Source organism: Pinus tabuliformis, chromosome 7 (assembly GCF_031772625.1).
Source record: "Pinus tabuliformis cultivar Carrire ecotype Pingquan chromosome 7, CPIR1, whole genome shotgun sequence".
In the NCBI taxonomy this organism is placed as follows: Eukaryota; Viridiplantae; Streptophyta; class Pinopsida; order Pinales; family Pinaceae; genus Pinus; species Pinus tabuliformis.
In genome coordinates this window covers 1,020,605,161-1,020,624,864 of record NC_142293.1, presented here as the reverse complement: position 1 = coordinate 1,020,624,864, position 19,704 = coordinate 1,020,605,161, and positions in this window count along the sequence as shown.

Genomic DNA, 19,704 nt, shown 5'->3' with positions numbered 1-19,704 from the left:
CTCCAATCTGCACCATGAAACCCCAGCGTCAGCCTTTTTCTGGCCCAACTTTAGGCCAGTGTCACTCTGGCTTGGCCTAGGTCAGCCTCTAGAGGCACTGCGTCAGTCCTCTGGCCCTCTGAGGCACTGCGCAACTCCTGGAGGGCTCTGCATGAGCCCTAGCTGGCCCAGTGTGAACCCTTGGCTTCTTCTGTGTCCCTCTCTCCAACTACTGCGCTGATCCTATTGTTGGTATCTCTGCCTCTCTGCTTCTGTATTTACTGCCCCTCAGCTATAACTCTAGTCACTCTCTCAACTTTCTCAGCCATTGATTAAGTCCCTAATCAACGACTAAGATTATATCTGGCTTGATCCATGACTTTTGGACCATTCTAACACAGTTTTATATTAATTCACATTAATATTTTAATTTCACTACTCCTCTACTTCCCTCCTAGAAGTTCTTGGTATGACTCCTCTGAGCCTCGATTTCCCTCCTGGAAACCCTTCTGCCAATGTCTGGATGCCCCTCTCCAATCGTCTCTGCAACTGCAACACTGATCTGAATTCCTTGGCTAGAAATCCACCTCGGTAGCAACTCCCTCTACCTTGGTCTTGCCCTATTAGGTATTGTTCTGACTGCAATACCCCACCACCTCCACTTTGCAACTTACCCACAGCCTCCTAACCCCAAAAAACTAAAGGTTAGATCTCCTAGGCTCTACACAATCCCGGCACCGGCAAATTAGCCTCCTCAGCCAACTGCGTCAGCCCTCCTGGCCTCTGCGTGAGCTTGCCTTTGCCTCCCTCAGCCTCTGTGCTGCCTCTTCTTGGCTCAATATTGATGACGCATGCACTACGTCACCCCTTCCTTGCTGCTACTCTACTAGGAACAACTCCTGTCACTTAGGACAACGGTTTTCTGTTGCTGCTTCTCTGTTTGGCTGATGTCCTCAGTTCTCCTATGATCTGCAACCATTCTCTGATACCATGATGGAATTTCTAAATCTGATACGTTAGAAACACTTCAAGTACTTTACTGATTTATTCCCACCTACTTGTTATGTTAATTAACAAGTTATTTACCATGTAAACACTGGAAATAAATACAAATGCATGCTCAACACATTACAGATCATCAACGAAAGAAAATAGAAACAAGCACACAAGTGAAACCGTTGTTTTTGGATTAATGTCCCCGGAAAAACCCAATGCGGGAAAACCAGCTTACCCAACAGAGAAAAATATCGGCAATAGTATCTCTCAACTCGGAAGCAGATATTCCGGCTGAAACCCTGGATAAACACTCCGGCAGCTCCACAGCTCCAATCTACCCCACGAAACCCTAGCATCATCCTCTCTCTGGCCTAGCGTTAACCCAATGTCACTATGGCTCAGCCTGCGTCAGTGCTCTGGCCCTCTGCATCACCCACGCTGGCCCTCTGAGGCACTGCACAACTCCTAGTTGCCTCTACGTGAACCCTCGCTGGCTCTGCGTGAACCCTTGGCTGCTTCTGCACCACTCTCTCCGGCTACTGCGTTGATCCTGTCGGTGCTATCTCTGCCTCTCTGCTTCTGTATTAATTTCCCCTCAGCTGCAACTTTGGTCACTCTCTCAACTTTCTTAGCAAACCTAGCCCCAGAAAGTTGAAATCTTGATCTCTTGGTGTGTTCTCCAAGTGACCCTCAAGCTTCCTCTTATACTTTTCTCGTTGACAAATCAACGACTAAGGTTAAGTCCCTAATCAACGGCTAAGATTAGATTTGACTTGATCCATGACTTTTGGACCATTCTAACACAGTTTTATATTAATTCACATTAATATTTTAATTTCCCTAAGTTTAGACTTAGGGACTCCATTAAAAATATTAAGTATTTTAATATCTCCCAAATTGTTTAGAATCTGCCCAAACCCTTTTTGGGTATTGGATATCTCATGTGCCTTAGCCTCTCCACCAATTTTCTTGGCTAGAGAACATCCGATGCTACCCCAAATGCCTTTGATTTTTTGTTTGTTTGTTTGCCTTTTCGTTCATAGGATTAGTTTCGCATGAAACCATGTATGACTCTTGATACAAGCTGGGTAAAGTACAAGAGGGCCTCTACAGCTATCACTACTTGGTTATCTGTAATCTTTCCTTTGTATGAAGAACTTGTTACTTTTAGTCCATGATACGTCGAAGAAAAATACGTATTGTTCAAAGTGAACCTTGGTGAAAACACAACGCTTGCGCGCTAACTAGTGTCACCTACTCTAGTCGGTTGTTTTTGGGTTAACCCTTGTCAGCTCAGTCAAGTAGAGTAAGGTGAGGGGGAAAACCTTAACAGGCACGTCAGAGGTATAATAAACTACTTTTTTGCTGGAATGACCTCTTCTACTCTCAATAATTTTGGATCCCTCTTCTGCCTCTGAAATGAATAAGTGCTATGCACAATTATGAAAAAAAAACGAAAAAGTAAAAAAAAAAAAAATGAAAATGAATAAGGCGAAAGAAGAGAAAGGCTTCCTATGCAAAGAGGTGATGCAAGTAACTCCGTTGGGGTACTGACCAGTCTCGCTGGCAGTGAAGCCATGCTTCTGCATCAATATACCCCTCGACCCCAATCGAAACAACTGTGTTGACTTGGCTTGGAATGTGTGTCAATTGACCAAGAGCTCGGCGGATGCTACATCTTACAATCAAGCTAGTGTGAAACCAAGATAAGCTGAGAACTGAACAATACTTATGGAGGTGTTAGACTTGCTTTTCACGAACAAGGTCCATTCAGAGAGTTGGATTTCTACCAGTGTGTCGCCAAGAGTTGTAGTGGCTACAGCCACCCTCCAAATTTTTTTCTTAGATTTATTTTGCAGCCTCCCTACCATCCTTCGCAGCAGCATGTCTTGCTTCGTCAAGTACACAAGCTCCAGTGATTTTCTTGCAGAAAGACAGCATGTCGATCAAACCTTGATGCATTCCCTCACATGCTTTTCATCCAGACTTGCTTTAGCAGCACGCTAAGCAGCTCCTTCAAGAATTTGCGCAAACGAACAATAGGGGGCGCAACATGCACTCACGAATGAAACTGTGCCCGTACAAGTTATAGACCCATCCCAGCAGCTGAAACAAAGCAGACAAGGTGAGAAATGTTGTTGATCGCATGCAAGGGAATGCAACAACATGCATGTCATTGTGCACACACATGCGATCCCACCCATTCAGCACACCCACCAAGGCGAAGACAAGAAGCAAGTCCGACTGGAGCTGAACATGTACTTGACAGTTGATGTGCATGACCACCAGCACACACTGGAAGATCAAAACGGACGCCATGCATCAGTGTGTTTCCGGTTCGTCCGCACCCAAAAAGACCATGCGCATGCTACCAGACGATTCAGATTGAGGAGCCATACCAATGCACCCGGATGCAGCGGAAACAAGAGTTCGCTTCAGCAAGATGTCGCTATGGAGTGCATGCACACCATCATGGACGACTAAGCTTGGCATCAGCTCACCACCTTCACCATCACAAGCATGTCAAAGAGTTGGTCTCACCACAACGGACTAAGTGTCAGTGATGTCTTGCATGGCTTTCTCAAGCCATTTTGTCTCACATGGGTACATGTGCATTGTAATGTAACGTCTTTTCAAGTGTAAGTCAAGTGTCAATAGTTGGATGTAACAGTGATAGAGTATATGAAGAGTCATGAGGGTAGATGAACTGTCACAAAGGGGAATGTCAAGGGTCACTCCACCCTTTGCTATAGATAGAACCTCATAACTCATTGTAAAGGCTTTTGGTCAGCCAAGCTTTCGATAAGACTATCTTAGAGAGAGCTTGGAAATTATTGTAATGAGCATTGGCTTCTCCACTGCGCAGAGCTTGTACATCTCTTTGGAGGAGCAAGCGGTTGTGGCTGTAACATTCCACTATTGGAACCAGTGGTTGGACATGGATGTATTGTATGATTGGAACTTACACTTTTTAATATAACAGAGCCAACACGTTTCATGCATATGTTGTATTGTATTCTATGCTATCTGGTTTACTCTAAATGATATATGTATTGTTTTCTTACGCATGCATGTATGGACTATTCTGTATAAGTATGTATGAATCTTTCTGAAATGTGTTGTTGGTTTAAGCATCACTTTGGATTGCTCGCTAACTTTCTTTCCAGCTTGTGATGCATCTTCGCTCGTTCGTTCCCTTCCAAGCCGAGTACTATTATAGGTTTCCAAGGGGCGCACTCACCTCACTCGCAGTGTGTTAGAACCTTTCATGCACCTTCCTTGACTCACTGCAGTTGTCACACCCTTGCTACCAACAGAGTTATCTTACTTGCCTTTGTGCGAAAAAATTGGCAAACATTTCGATTTACTCCTCTACTCTAATTAAAAGTTAACTAGCTTGCATGACTTCCCTAAACACCTTGCATGGCATGGCATGTAGTCTTCATTAAGATATAGTAGAAATAATTTGTTAAGCTTCCAATTCACTGCATATCTTGATGTTCCTCCCAAACATAGACCACATTGTTCATTTCCTATCAACAGTGCGTCACCCTTGAGCAGGGGCTTCGACTCCATCGGGTACCAACTCAGCCAAATATGGGTACACATGTGGTATCATCAACTAACCAAAGTACCAAAACCTAGCACGCTCCAACCTATAGGCTCATGCCCCCCATCAAACTGCACCCAGGCAGTCCACGTCGTTCTCTATAGTTGCAAACCCTCAAGCTATGCCACAACCTCTAGGGCATGTTACTCCGTCGAACATTGATATTCTTAGATTACTGTGACTTCAGGATTTCTAGCTAATTTATGAGACTTACAAGTATCCTCCAGGGCCTAATACCAAACCATAGAAGCCTCGAACCTCTAGTTTGACATCCTCCATCGGCGTACACCCAAGCAGTGTGCACCCTTCTCCAAACCCATAGTCCCTCGGGCTATGCCACCACTTCCATGGTGCCCAACTCAGCCAAACAAAGATGTTCTTAGAACTGGCACTCCAAGAGCTCCTACTGAAATCCTCGGTATCCAACCCTATTGGCTAACTAGCTAAACCTTCACAGTTCCCACAACTTTCTTTTAAGTGCATCGCCTTTTTTTAATACATAGCACCGTCTAAAATCACTTAATTGACTTTGGTTATACTCATCTTCTCTTTTTAATGGTTATGGAAACATATCAACCCCATTTATATTCCCATGGAGTCTTGGCCCCCGATACTCTTTTTGTCGAATTCGGTCTGCAACTATTATGTGTTTATTAATACACACAAGTTAAAGACATTTACAGCATTAGGTTTTCTAGCCTCACAGAATATAAGAGAATATACACTTGGGAACACTGGCCCCAAAGCATATACACACATACACACATGTACACCACCCCAAAAAGTAAGTCTAAACTCACCAGCCTAATTAATATGTTCTCGCTCACCAACCTAAGTTTAGCAATTACATGGAATTTATAATACGGGGTTCGACTAGGTGTGTTAAATTTTATAATTGTGTCGTTGCAAGGGTGGATGGGGCCAGGGGTTTTACAATAAAACCCTAGGAAAGACATGATGTTCTAAGCTTTGATGTCATATCCCCAATAATTAATTTTTTGTCAAAGGCACATTTCTAGGATTCTTGCGATGATCAATGCTAGACGCTTGGAACCGATGCTTGAAGAATGCAACACTTGAGAATTGATCTCTTGACGTGTACACCTTGGGGAGTGAGCACTTGACTTTATCTTGCATATCGCAATGACCCTTGGATGTCATTAATTAGACACCCTCAATTTAAGGCTGTGGATGACATTATTGTTAGTTGGCGAGGGTTGTTATGGACCTTGGATGTCATTCATTAGTGTTAGTGGGTACCCACTAACACTAATGTGTTCCATAGCCTTAAACTAAGAGTTTCTAATGAAAGACATCCAAGAGCCATAGAAGTCGTACGTCAAGCTTAGCCAACACCTCTCCAAAAGGTAATAAGGTGGAGACAATTAGCATATCTCCATTATGATCATATATTAGGCAGAGCCAAGAACCCAAAAACATCCACCTTAAGGTTCATTGGCAACAAAAATAAAAAATGTCCAACACATCAACAACATTCCCTTTGTAGATTAACTTGGGAAACCAAATAAGGAATTTTGGCATCAAGGATATTTGACCAAGTAAATATTATATCCAATTGGAGCATATATGTTGAGTAACAATATAGGTGCACTATAAGTTCATCTTGGACAATGTGGACTATCTAACAATTCAAGCCCATGAATGTAGAGTGCATCACTACAAAATTTATTTCTTGACATATGTACAACTTGGAAAGTGAGTGCCTAAATTGAAAACCTTGTCCTGTAGATTGGGTGGATGACTTAAGAAATTAATGAATATTCGAAAAATTGGCAAATATTTCAAGTTACTCCGCTACATTAATTAAATCTACCTATGACGATGTTTCGTAATCTTCTTCAGTCATACGGGCCTCCCCTATGCACTTCTACTTCATTAAAAGGTAAATTCTTGTACTAATTAAATATTATTTTTCAAAAATAGACGTTATTTGAAATTTTGGTCTCTACATTGCTCTCTATTTAAGTCGTTGCCATGGTCTACCTCTTTATCTGATCCTGATGATGAAACACACTGGTTGGTTCCAAACGCGTCAGCCAAAAAATTATGTTATGTGATTTCTACTGAAAGAATTTTCGTAATTCATTATCGATCACAGAAGCATGAATTCAGAAATTACGGCAAAAGAATTTTGTTCTATGATTTCTACCGAAAGACTTTTCGTAATTAATTATGTTTTCTTAATTCATATTGGACACTAACTAGCTTGCATGACTTTCCTTAAAATCCTTGCATGGCATGGCATGGCATATATAGTCTTTTTTAAAATACAGAAGAACTTATATGTTAAGCTTCCAACTGGCTGCATACCTTTGATGTTCCTCCCAACCATAGACCACATTGTTCATTTCCTATCAATAGTGGATCACCCCCGAGATGGGGCTTTGACTCCATCGAGTAACAGCTCAGCAAAATAAGGGGACACATGTGGTACCATCAACTGACCAAAGTACAAAGCCCTAGCAGGATCCAACATATAGGCTCATGCCCCCATTCAAACTTCACCCAGGCTGTGCACGCCATTCTCTACACTTCTAGGTCCTCAAGCTATGCAACCACCTCTAGGGCATCTTACTCGGTCGAACATAGATGTTCTTAGACTCCTGTGAATTCAGGACTTCTAGATAATTTCTAAGCTCTACAAGTATACTCCAGTGCCTAATATCGAACCATAGAAGCCTCCAACTTCTAGTTTCACATCCCCCATCAGCCTATACCTAAGCAGTACACACCCTTCTCCGCACACGTAGTCCCTCAGGCTATGACATCACTTCAAGGTTTCTCAAATCGTCCAAACAGAGACATTCTTTGCATTGGCGTTCCAAGCGTTCCTACTACCATCCTAGGTATCCAACCCATTTGGATAACTGGCTAACCCTTCACAAATCCCACAACTTTCTTTTAAATGGATGACCTTTTTCTAACCTTTCGCACCCTGTAAAGTCACTTAATTACCTTTACTTATATTCATCTGCTCTTTTTATTGACTATGGAATCATATCAACCCCATTTATATTCCCATGGAGTCTTGGCCCCCCATACTCTTTTCGTCGAATTAACATGTTTCGGCTCACGAACATATGTCTTTCATGTACATAGAATTTCCAATACCGGGTTCGACTAGGGGTGTTACATTTTATAATTTTGTCGTTGCAAGGGTGGATGGCGCTAGGGATTTTTACAATAAAACCTTAGAAAAGACACGATGTTTTAGGCTTTGATGTCATATCCCCAATAATTAAATTTTTTTCAAAGCCACACTTCCAAGATTCTTGCGATGATCAATGCTAGACACTTGGAACCGATGCTTGGAGAGTGAAACACTTCAGGATTGATCTCTTGGAACGATGTGTACACCTTGGGGAGTTAGCACTTGAATTTATTTTGCATATCGCAATGACCCTTGGATTTCATTAATTAGATACCCTCAGTTTAAGGTTGTGGATTACTTTAGTGTTAGTTGGCGAGGGTTGTTATGGATCTTGGATGTCGTTCATTAGACACCCTTATTTTAAGGCTATGGACCACATTAGTGTTAGTGGGTGCCCACTAACACTAATGTGTTTCATAGCCTTCAACTAAAGGTGTCTAATGAACGACATCCAAGAGCCATAGAAGTCGTACATCAAGCTTAGCCAAAACCTCTACAAAAGGTAATAAGGTGGAGACAATTAGCATATCTCCATTATGATCATATATTAGGCAGAGCCAACAACTGAACAACATCCACCTTAAGATTCCTCGGCAACAAAAATAAAAAATTTCCAACACATCAACAACATTCCCTTTGTAGATTAACTTGGGAAACCAAATAAGGAATTTTGGCATTAAGGATATTTGACCAAGTAAATATTATATCCAATTGGAGCATATATGTTGAGTAACAATATTGGTGCACTATAAGTTCATCTTGGACAATGTGGACTATCTAACAATTCAAGCCCATGAATGTAGAGTGCATCACTATAGAATTTATCTCTTGACATATGTACAACTTGAAAAGTGAGTGTCTAAATTGGAAACCTTGTCCTGTAGATCAGGTGAATGACTTATGAAATTAATGAATATTCGAAAAAATTGGCATACATTTTGAGTTACCCCGCTACATTAATAAAATCTACCTGTAACGATGTTTCATAATCTTCTTCTGTCATACGGGCCTCCCCTATGCACCCCTACTTCATTAAAAGGTAAATTCTTGTACCAATTAAATATTATATTTCAAAAATAGCCGTTATTTTAAATTTTGGTCTCTACATTGCTCTCTATTTAAGCCGTTGCCATGGTCTGCCTCTTCATCTAGTCCTGATGATGAAACAGACTGGTTGGTTCGAAATGCGTCGGCCAAAAAATTCTGTTATGTGATTTCTACCAAAAGACTTTTCGTAATTAATTATGTTTTCTTAACTCATATTGGACACTAACTAGCTTGCATGAATTTCCCTAAAATCCTTGGATGGCATGGCATATAGTCTTTTTTAAGATACAATAGAACTTATATGTTAAGCTTCCATCTGGCTGTAGACCTTTGATGTTCCTCCCAACCATAGACCACATTGTTCATTTCCTATCAACAGTGGGTCATCCCCGAGCTGGGGCTTTGACACCATCGGGTAATAGCTCAGCAAAATAAGGGGACACATGTGGTACCATCAACCAACCAAAGAACCAAACCCTAGCAAGATCCAACATATAGGCTCACGCCCGCATCAAACTTCACCCAGGCAGTGCACACCCTTCTCTACACTTGTAGATCCTCAAGCTATGCCACCACCTCTAGGGCATCTTACTCTGTCGAACATAGATGTTCTCAGGACTTCTAGCTAATTTTCGAGCTCTACAGGTATCCTCGAGTGCCTAATATCAAACCATAGAAGCCTCCAACTTCTAGTTTCACATCCCTCATCGGCCTATTGTTAAAATTGGTAACTAGGGCCAAACTCCATGTGGGTCATCTTATTTATGGAAGCTGATATTTTTCTTGGATATCTCATATCGAGAGGTGTAGGATTGATCTAAAGATCATCTGATTCCGATAAGTATTCATGAAGATATGAATTTATTTGTGTTATAAGACAATTCGTTAAGGTCAGCCAGCGACCAAATAAACCCCACATGTGCTCAACGTTTTAGTATAAAAGGAGATGACTTGAGAGTCATTTTACACATACTTCACTCTTGATTTCTCTCCACTTGTTCTGTGTTTTAGTGGAAGAGAAATATAAGAGATGAATCCCTAAAACGCAGAAGGTACAGGAGCCCTAGTATGAAGCCCTAAATGCAGTCTTTACAAGCCTTAACGCAATTCTAAGAAGGATGACCTGACGCAGTCCTAAGAAGGAAAATCTACGCAACTATGGAGGAGGTCTTAGTAGGCCTAGCCATAATCCTAGCAAGTCCTAACCTAAGCCAGCTCTACGCATCCACGTGTCTCTGGAATTTGCGTGGAGATGGAGGCTTGGAACCGTGGTTAGGAGGCCGCCCTAGACAACGTGGAAGGGTTGTATGGACAACGTATTTCTAAGATAATTTTAAGGGTTACACAAATCTGTTTGGGGTTGTTTCAAGTGAACATTTAGAAGAGAAAACAATGTTGTTTAGTGGTTGTTTGCGTGGTCTATAAGGGAGCCGCAACTACAACTAGTTGTTGGGCTAGGCCGCAGGCCATAGCCAGCAGCTAGTGGCCATCAATGTGTTGCGTTTGAGGTAAAACAAGCAGAAAAAGGCGGCGTATGAGTGGAGGCATACTCCCTTGGTAAACCACAGTCTTTTGGAGGGTTGATTGTTGAGGTCTGTGAAGGAATACACCTATAGGTGATGCCCTAACCAGAGAGCAATAGTACAACAGTGTAATGTGATGGGAAAATAGTGCTAGCAGCAATGGCATAGTGCAATGATGGCACAATTGGGATAACAAGCTGTGATAGAAAAATAGTGCTAGCAGCAATGGCATAGTGCAATGCTGGCACAATTGGGATAACAAGCTATGATGGGACAGTAGAAAAACAATGGGACAACAAGTAAACATGGAATGGAAATGTCACTAACAGTGGGACAATAGTATGCCACATGGGACAGCAGTGGCAGCATAAGGTGCAGAAATATGATGTGTGCAACATGGTTATGAGGTCCAGCATAGTGATGATGGGTGCAGCATGGTGCAGCACGGTGAGGTGTAGCATAATGACGAGGTGCAGTACAATTATAGGTGAAGGAGTCACCTTGGAGAATCAGTTGAAGCAGCATGTCTTCAATTGAGTTAAACTATCTCATGTATCATCTTCTTAGAGATGATCTATGCTCTTATTTAGATAAGTCAAAGTGTTGACTTCTGTTGTAATTGTCCTATCTCTCTCTCTGCTAAACTATTGAAGAAACATATAAAAAGAATTGATCAAGGGTTTCCCCACATTGGGGTTTGTCCCCGGCTAGCGCCACATCTTGTGTCCTCGTCTTGGCTTGTCTTCTGTGATTTATGTTTATGTTCTATCTGCAATTTACTTTAATGCTGATGTGATTGCTAATTTGAAAAGGATATTGAGCTAACTGTGAAAATTGAAATAAATTGCTCTAAGCATAACCTCAAATTAACATGGTATCAAAGATTAAGTCCCTAATCAATGGCTAAGATTAGATCTGGCTTGATCCATGTCTTTTGGACCACTCTAACACAAATTCATATTAATACACATTAATATTTTTGCTAAACACACACATGGCAGCAACAACATAGGAAAGATAAAACATGAGTACATTTTTTATTAACAAAACATATACATTTATAGTACATGGTTTGACCGTTGGGTTCCACATCCCAAGGTCTCTTGGACTTCCTTAGTCTATTCCGCTTCCACACTAACCCATAGAGGATTAGGTGTCCAACATTCCCCCCCTTAATCCGAATGGTTATGTATGAGTCCAAGAAGAGAGTTGTAATACAAAATGTGCAAAAATGCATGGCAACACTAGGCTGAATGTGCTCTCTGAAATGTTGGTATAAAGGGCGATGGTTTAAGTATGACCACCAACACTGGAACGCTTAGTGCAGTTCCCGGAACTCTTCCAAGTCTGGCATGAAGCTCAAGTCTTCTGCTAGAGAAAGTGCTCCTGATGTTTTGAAGAGGGAAACCTTCAACCATGAAAGGGAGGTCTCACCCCTCATAAAACGGAGAACTTCAACCTGAAAAGGGAAGTCTCAACCTGTGATGGTTTAAGGATGACCAACAACTCTGGAATGATTAATGCAATTCCTGGAACTCTTCCAAAACTGGCAAGAAGCTGAAGTCTTCTGCTAGAGGAAGTGTCCCCAATTCTATTCTTGGGATTCTTCCGAAACTGGCAAGAAGCTGAAGTCTTCTGCTAGAGGAAGTGTCCCAGATTACCAAATGAAGGCATGCTCAGGGGCATCTTTGTCTCTGGCTACAAATTTGAATCTGGTATGGCAGGTTGTGGCGCAGGCTCGCTTGATGTGACTTTGAAGCTTGTAGATGACCATCATTCCCCCCCCTGTCAGATACAAGGTGAGATGATGGAGAAAACTCAACTGCAAGACTATTCAATACTCTTGAACAAGTTCTGACATGTGACTGAAATATCTTCTTGGCTGTTGATGCCCATTGCCACAAAGCGATCCATCTAAGATGAATCTTTTTTCTTGCAGGAGGTTTATTTCTGAAGCCTCTGTTTGAAGAATCACTGGTTTTATGACAGTGCTTACATGGATGAAGATCAAAACAGTGATCTTTCAGATGGCCAACTCGGTCACAGTGTTGGCATTTCACAATCTGTTGTTGCTGTGGAAGAGGGGCAGAATCTGGAACAACTGGAGGTGAACTATCATGAGGAGCAGGTGAAGATGAATCGTCCTGAAGAAATCCATCACTTTGAAATTGGATTGGTTTTGAGTAGTCTGGAATATGAAAGGACACGTCCTTGTCATATCCAAGACCAGTTCTGTGCTTGTTGTGGACAAGCTGTTCCCAAGGTCTGATGATGGGCTCGGGAAGTGCAAACTGAACTTCTGCATCTGCATGTACAAATGCTGCTTTATGGGAGTCTATTTCAATCTTCTGAACAGAAACAGGTTCAGAATGATGACTCCTCTGTTTTTATTCTTCTTGCTGTAGCTGATATTCGAGCTGCAAAAAATCAATTTTCTCTTGTGCATTTTGTAGACAGACCTAAATGTCTGTGAGAAAAGCTTTGCTGACATTTATTGTATCATGACTAGTAGACAATATCAGAGTTTTGAGGAACTCTAATACTTCATTGATTCTGGCCATTTTTTTTTAATGTCAGAAATACTAGAAAGAGTTGTCACAGTAGAAATATCAACAGTAAATTTCTCTATTAAATCATCCTCTATGAGATCAAGAACTTCAGGATCAAATACTGATCCATTGTCATATACAGACTGCACAATCAATCCATAGGAAAATCGCCGAATGCCAAGCTTTGCCAGCAAAACTGCCTCGGAAGAACCAACCTTGTCTCCTTTCTTAATAAGCTCCACGGGGGTTTTAATTTCAATAGTACCTTTGTTAAGAGTTCACTGCACCACTAGTGTAGCTCGAATTCGTTGATACATTTTCTTTGGTCAGAAATTTATAAATATTGGTACATTGATTTCATCACAACGAAAATAGCCATAACAGTTCCTTTATTTCATTAGTGTGCAAATACATTGGAAAAAACAATGGACTGGAGGAACCTGGTAATGTAGCTTCAGCAAAGATGTCTCCAACTTATCATTTCCTTTAAGGGAAAACAACCATACATATTAGCCTTTAATTGGCCATGTCTAGCAGTGTTATTAACTCTAAAACTTGTCCCAGTCATATGCAAATTGCACCAACAGCGTCCATGTTCAATCAGTGAGCAAGATGGGCTGATATTCCACTCGATTTGGTCTCTAGTCTGGGTCCAGACACGTCCTTGCACAAACTGCAACTACAGAACTTCTCTCCAAGCCCCCATAAATTCTCTACATAACTTCTCAGTTTCGGCGTAATTCTGGCAATTGTTGACAACCCTGTTTTAGTCTTTGGATGTATTTAGTTCATTGTACATGGGCGTCTATTGCTGAAGATGTCAGGGGGGGGTTTTCTTCGGAAAATAACTTCCAGCAAATGGGTACCGCTCCTTCTCTGAAGGAGTCTTAGTGGCCTGGACTTCGGACAAAGTCTCTTCGATGACAGCAGAAGATGATTGTGCCTTGCGAAGGGCGAATTTAGACTTCAATTGGTCGAATAGAAGTTTTTTTCTTCCTAACTCTTTGACATTTCTCCATAGGAACAGGGGTTAGGAATAGAATTGGGGTTTTGTTTGAGTTGCAAAGTAGGCCTGGATAGGAACGAACGCATAGAAGCTTGGAGCTTTATGGGGTTGATTATCATTTTTTTCAGCAGAAAGCATACCACGACTTCCTTTTTACCAATAACACACAACAACGAAAAGCCAAGATTGGTATTAACACACAGTCTTACCAATAACAAACTCAACAATGCAACGCCCTCTCAGATATTAACACATAGACTTACCAATAACACATCGTCTTAAAAAATGTTTAATTCAATGAAAAAAGGTTTAACACACATGCAACATATACACCTGGGCAACACGACCAACGACACCAACTCTGATATTATATACTGCAACACCAACTCTGATATTACATATTGCAATGCCAAGACGCGTGAGGCAGCGACGCTAAGCTCCTACAATGCTCCCTTAACTTTGCTTGGCTTCTCAATAGCTGAATATCAACACATAACAATGCATTGCAACATGGAATAAGAATCATGCATTCTGTCAACACAGTGAACTGGGCATATGATCAATGCACCAAAGTCATCATCCTCTGGTGCAACCTCCATGCTCACCGCACCAAACTATTTCATATATGCAATATCAAACTTTCAATCCACGGAAATCCAGTTGATTGAGCATGAAGTTTGTGACGGGGAGAAGATAGGTTCTCTTGACAGTCACATTCTTTAATTCAGAGTAGGAATCTGGAGAGTAGCAGTAGGTTAATGCAATGTTTAATGCAATCAAGTAGAGAGAGTATGTAGCAGAGAATAATGGCAAGACTTTAGTTGGGGAATGCGGATTCAGAAAATGGCATGTATATCAACGAAGATTTCTTCTTGCGCAATTCTTCTAGGACTAGAATCAGTCTTTCTAGGAATAATAATGACAGTTCTGACACGCAGAAAGGCCACAGGAAGGCAAGGTGCTCAGGAGCGTCAGGTATGCATGGAACGTTGTAGGTAATAAGACCAGGCCAGCGCTATTCAAGGTAGCTCAGACACAGGTAATGAAAACCAGGCTGATATAAAACATTTGAATTTGCAGACCTACCACGCCAATTTTACTATTTTAGGATTATGGGTAGAGGTGCAGGACTGACATGCACATAAAAGGCCACATAAAAACAAGTAGCTCACACTCGAGCAGGGCAGGAGATCGCCCGCTCTAATACCATGTTAAACACACACATGGCAACAACAACATAAGAAAGATAAAACATGAGAGTACATTTTTTATTAACATATACATTTAAAGTACATGGTTTGATCATTGGGTTCCACATCCCAAGGTCTCTTGGAATTCCTTAGTCTATTCCGCTTCCACACTAACCCATAGAGGATTAGGTGTCCAAAAATTTTATTTTCCCTAAGTTTAGACTTAGGGACTCCATTAAAAATATTAATTATTTTAATATCTCCTAATCTATTTAGAATCTGCCCAAACCCTTTCTGGGTATTGGAGATCTCATGTGCCCCAACCTCTCCACCAAATTTCGTGGCTAGAGCACATCCAATGATACCCCAAATCAACACTCCCTCTTAGAGGATTGTGTTCTAGCAATACTCCTCACTGAGTACTACTTTGATCATCTGGCATCGGTACCTGTGCTGATGCTAGGCCTTCCTGCCCAACATCCTCTGCACTACTGCCTCCTGTATTGCTGCCCATGGTTCTGCCACTGCCACTGCTGCATCTATACGACAGCTCCCTCTGCATCCGTGATGCTGCTGGCCCTTTCTCCCAGCACTGCACCTCCTCTCATCATGTTGCATCGTGTTGCCCACTGCTGCACTGCAACTCAGTTACTGAGAAGTAAGTAACTGATCTCCCAACTGACCTCCCTATTGTGCTAGAAACGCCCACTGATGCTAAAGCTCCCTATGTCGCTAACAAGTTCTCCCTCTCTCTGACCTCTACATTATTGCAACAACTCCCTGCATCTTGCACCGTTGCACACCTCTCTATGCCTTCCTGCACTGGTGCAACACTCCTGTGCTTCTCGAACTGTTGTAGCCTGCTAGCTCTGCACTGTCTTGGGACTCCTATACTGTAGCTATCTCTGTCACTCCATCCACATCCGTCTCTACCCACCCAGCCAGTCCTGCTATTCCTCGTCGGGGCCCCCGTAGCAAGGTCTAATCCAAGAGGCTAGTACCTCAAGGATCCTACCCCTCATCACCTATAGTCCATCTAACTACAGCTTGATGTCTCCCCACTTCCGCTCAAGTGGTGCGTGTGCACTCATGGCATGATCATCGTCTGTCAAAACTTTCGTCTTTGCCCATGTTGGCGCTGCCTTAGTCTCAGAAGACTCTCCCTTACTCTTCTTCCTTACACATTGGGTCACACAATGACCCATCTCCTCACAGTGGAAGCACTTGAACTTGGAGAGATATTTCTTCTTCCGCTTCTCCTGCTTTCCCTCAGATGCTAGGGCCACATCCTCCTCCTCCGGCTTGACCTTGATCCCTTTGCTACTGCTACCTGTCTTTGACTGCCGTCTGATCTCTTCCTGGCAAAGAGCTTCCCACATCTCGTCCCAAGGTAGGAGAGTCCCTCTGTAGAGGATTCTCTCGACAAAAACTTCCCACTCTTCTGAGACAACATTCAGGGTTGTCCTCACCATAAGCTCCTGATCCGGTGTCGCTCCTATAACAGTCAATTGATCTCATTCAGTCCTCCGAGGAAGGAGTCAATCGTTTGACCCTTCTTCATCTGATACAACCTCACCTGGTTCTCGAGAAAAATTCTTCTCTACACAGAAGTATGTTGGTACAGGTTCTTGAGAGCCTCCCACATCTCAACTGTCGTTTCCTTCTCAACTATATGTGGTACCACATGATCCTTGACCCCGTCAAGGATAATGCACTTGGCCCTTGCCATCGCCTCTTCGTACTTGGCATTATTATTTGGATCAACTTGGATGGCTATTGTATTCAAGGCGAAGTTCTTGACACGATTCCTGTCAAGCACTGATAAGATTCTGGCCTTCCAGACTGTGAAGTTTGATACTCCGTCCAGTCTATCCTGGTCCCTTACCCCGTGTAGTGCCATGATGCCCCTCTACTTCCCTCCTGGAAGTTCTCTGTTCGACTCCTCTGAGTCTCTACTTCCCATCTGGAAGTTCTCTTCTGGACTCCCTCTGAGTCCTGATTTCCCTCCTGGAAATCCTCCTGCCGCTTGTCGAGATGCCCCCTACTCTGATCATCTTATGCAACTGCACTTCTGAACCATGTTCCTCGGCTAGAAACCCTAGGAAACAACTCCGGCCCTGCTCTGTCAGGTACTTTTCTGACTACAATACCTCACGAGCTCCACTCTGCAATATTTTTGTAGCCTTCTAGACTCCAACAACTGCCTCTCTGCGAATTGCGTCAGCGCCTCTCTGCCTCACGCTGGTTCTGCGTCAGCCCTAGGATGCCCTATGTCAGCCCTATGTGTCAACAATGCTGGCCTCTCTGAGGCTCTGCGCAGCTCCCAGCTTCTTCTGCGTGGCTCTGGCTGGCTCTGTGTCACACTTCTTGGCTTCTGCGCTGTTAGAAACAACTTCTGTCACCTCGAGATAGTTGTTTTCTGTTGCTATTACTCCGCTCAGCTGATGTCTTTTAGTCCTCCTGTGATCTGCAATCACGCTCTGATACCATGTTGAAGTTTCTAAGTTTACTTAGTTTAGAAACCCTTCATGCACTTTTTCTGATTTATTCCTACCTACTTGTTAATTTTCCTTTAACAAGTTATTTACAAAGTAAATATTGAAAATAAACACCAGTGCATGCTCAACATATTACAGATCAACAACTAAAAGAAACAAGAACAAACACACCACATGACACCATTATTTCTGGACAAATATCCCCAGAAAAACCCAATGCGGGAAAACCGGTGCAGCTATCTGAGGGTTTTCTTATTAAACGATATCAGAGTACAATCTGGGTGCCGAAACTGGCCTACCCAACAGAGAATTTCCTTAACATCTATACCTCACAATTTGAGAGAAATCTCCTGGTTGAAATCCCGGAAAATCCTTCCGACAGTTCCTCAGCACAAAACTACTATGCAACCCCAATGTCTGCCCAATCTAGACTGTGTCAGCCCCTCTCTGTCTCACGTTGGCCCAACGTCATCCTTTCTAGGCCTGTGTCAGCCCCAGGAGGCTTTGCGTCACCTCTGGGAGCCTCTGCATCAGCTGCGCTGGCCCCTCTGGTGCTCTACGCAGCACTTGGCTGCCTCTGCGTGGCCCTGCATGAGCCCTTGTTGGCTCTGTGTCACCCTCCTTGGCTGCTGCGCTGCTCTCCCAGCACAATCTTTGCCTTCTCTATTTCTCTGTTCTCAATGCCCCTCAGCTGCTCTCCCGATCACTGATTCTATCTCTCTTAGCAATCTTAAGAAACCTCGCTCTAGAGAATAAAATCAATGATCATCTGGTGTACCCTCCAAGTGACCCTCAAGCCTCCTCTTATACTTTTCCTGTTGACATCTCAACGGCCGAGATTAAGTCCCTAATTAACGACTAAGATTAGATCTAGCTTGATCCATGTCTTTTGGACCACTCTAACACAAATTCATATTAATACACATTGTTATGTAAAAATTAGTTAGATTAGGTTATTATTTAATTTTCAGTTAAATTAGATGAAAGGGCACGATCATAAGATCATTCCCTTTCCCCAAAGGGTGTCCATGGTGGTATATAAGCCAGGCACCCGCAATTGTAATAGCATCATTTGTAATTTCATCTCTTTAATAAATATTTATATATATAAATTTCTGCGTATCTTAAAGTTCTTTGCTCCATTGGTATCAGAGCGAGTCGCTCATGGGCTCATGACAGCACAGCTAATGGCTCTCTGACTACTCGCAACACCACTGTTTGCTACCGTCCATTGTTTTAAGTCCGTTGTCTGTTTGCCCTCGAAGTCATCATCTCTGCAACCATCCGCCCAAGTTCCGCTCCGCTCGTCGGCCGCTGGCCCTGTCTGTTCCTCACACGTTTTTTTCGGCAACCGTCCATCATCAGTGTTAACCCTCACACTTGTTCCGCACTAGTTCCACGCATTATTTATCACCTGTTCACACTCACCAGTGACCCGTAGCCATCCGCTATCAACTGCGGTGATATTCGCGAATTTTTTTTTTTTAACAGTCAACAGGTTCCGTCAGCCAACATGACTGTTTGATAGTAATATATTTTTATTCAAATTTACGCTGGCAGATAAATATACTCCGCCACAAACTCGCTCAATGTCGACAATGACAATGGCGGATTTCCAAAAAAAATTGGTTGACGTAGAGCATAAGATAAATAACAACCATGACGAGGTCAGTAAAAGATTAAATGAGTTCCAGATCAAGCTTGGGGAGCAAGCTGACGAAATCAAAAGTCTTCACGATACGACAAACCGAATAGAAACAAAGATGGAAAATCAACATGTCCAAACAGAAGTACATATCAGAGATGTCGTAACAATGCTGAAACTTTTGTGTAAAGATGAACTGTACACCCGAACAACTACTAAAAGAAAATGAAGAGAATCAAGAACACATCTCATCAGATTCAACAAAGTCCACTGACTCGCATGAAAAATTTTAATCCCCAAGGAAATCAATGACACCCCACCAAGAAGCGAGTAACACAGCCTTTACAAACAAGCAACTCTCGAATAACTTTACCAATCAACACCCTTTTTTCGCTCAACCATTAGCAACATACCAACGAAGGGCAAAAGTTGAGATGCCTAAATTCGATGGAAACGAAAAAAACAATGTTGCATGGACAAATAAAGCAG